This window comes from Myotis lucifugus, unplaced genomic scaffold (genome assembly GCF_000147115.1).
Source record: "Myotis lucifugus unplaced genomic scaffold, Myoluc2.0 scaffold_60, whole genome shotgun sequence".
NCBI classification, from domain to species: domain Eukaryota; kingdom Metazoa; phylum Chordata; class Mammalia; order Chiroptera; family Vespertilionidae; genus Myotis; species Myotis lucifugus.
The window spans coordinates 1,965,773-1,967,359 of record NW_005871108.1 but is presented as its reverse complement, the minus strand read 5'-3'; the positions used below and the strand labels follow the sequence as shown (position 1 = coordinate 1,967,359).

The following is a 1,587-nucleotide window of genomic DNA, read 5'->3' as shown; positions in this document are numbered from 1 at the left end:
ATTATCAATTAATGTCATATGAATCATGAGCCCTGGCTGGTATAGCTCAGTTGGTTGAGCACCGTCCCATGCATCAAAAGGTCACTGGTCTGGTCAGGGCACATTCCTGGATTGCAGGCTTGATCCCCAGCAGGCTTCTCTCTTACATCAGTGTTTCTCCCCCTCTTCCTTCCTCTCTCTCCAAAACAAAACAAAAAATCAATAAAAAACATATTTTAAAAAAAGGAAGCATGAGGCAGACATATTATTATCCCCCAAATTAAACAATTTGCCTATGGTCACTGTACCAATTAGAATTTTTAGCAAGGAAACCCTTTGGCTATTTGCCAGCTCAGGGGCTGCATAATCAGGCTTAAAGAATAGGTTGGGAGGTGGGTAGGTAGAACCAGAATGAAAAATCACTCTAAGACCCAGTTCAGGGAAGATTCAGTTGCCACCAAACCCCACTGCTTGGGACCCTGAGCTCCACTTCTGCTTGCTCTGCTTCCCTGCTGCCTCTGGACACTGGATATCACGGCGGGCTCTTTTGCTGAAATAAATCCTCCACTTTTCCTGTTTCCTGGAATTATGAGCATCAGATTTTAAAAAAACAAACACAGAATGGGGGCATCTGATTGGCTGAGCCTCTGCCATGTGCTCACATCCTAGCTGCAAGAGAGGCAGGAAAACAAGTACTTGAACTTTAAGAGTCGGCACTGCCCCTCCCCAAGACTGCGATGGTGAAGGGATTTCTCTAAAATGGAACGGTGGATACAGATGGTAGGCAGACAACAAAACAAAACAAAACAAAACAAAACAAAACAAATAAATATTTATAGCAGCCACACAGGTAGCAGAGGCAGGATTTGAATTCAGATCTGTTTGACATAAAAGTTTGAGGTTTTAAGGACAGTGCGATGCAGTCATTCTATAAAACCCCCATCCTTTTACAAGAGAGCTCTCTCTATTGAAGTCCAGTGTTTCCATTTAATTCTTTTACTCCACTCCCTTCTGCTTCCATTGAATTTTCTCTATCAACAAACCCCTCTCTCTTCTATATTTTCAATATCTGTTTATACGGTGCATTTCTCCTCAGCTTAAACAATGTTACATCTCCCCACATCTTTACAAACACATTTCCTCAGAACCTTCTCCTTGGTCTGGGCCCAGAGAGTCCGAGGTTTGAATCTTGACCCTCTCAGGGACCCTGGTTCAGTCACTTCACCTCTCTGAGCCACAGTTTCCTCCTTAGTCAGACATATTTTCTTGTGAGAATTAACCCCAGACAATGCTCAATATAGTTGATGGTATTATCATGCACATTAGTTCCATCACGGCTGGGGGTGGGATGAGTAGTGACTACAGATTGGTATGGGAAGACATTTTTTGGGTGATGGAAATGTTCTAAGATTGGACTGTAGTGATGCTAATAAAACTCTACAAATTTACAAAAAGTCATTGCTTTGTACACTTAAGGAGTGGATTTTATAGCATGAAACTTCAATAAAGCTGTTATAAAATAACGAAGGTCCAAACCAGCGTTACTCTTACCTTACCCTGACCTTCTCTCTGTAGAGACTCTCAAGTTTTTCCAGGCAAGAATCCCTA

General features: G+C 42.2%; 1 protein-coding gene across 1 annotated transcript in view; it reads left to right on the top strand.

Moving 5' to 3' along the window:
• DEFB119 (defensin beta 119) overlaps positions 1-1,587 on the top strand; it is a 5,255-nt gene that overhangs the window by 912 nt on the left and 2,756 nt on the right. The gene's annotated exons all lie outside the window — the stretch shown is intronic.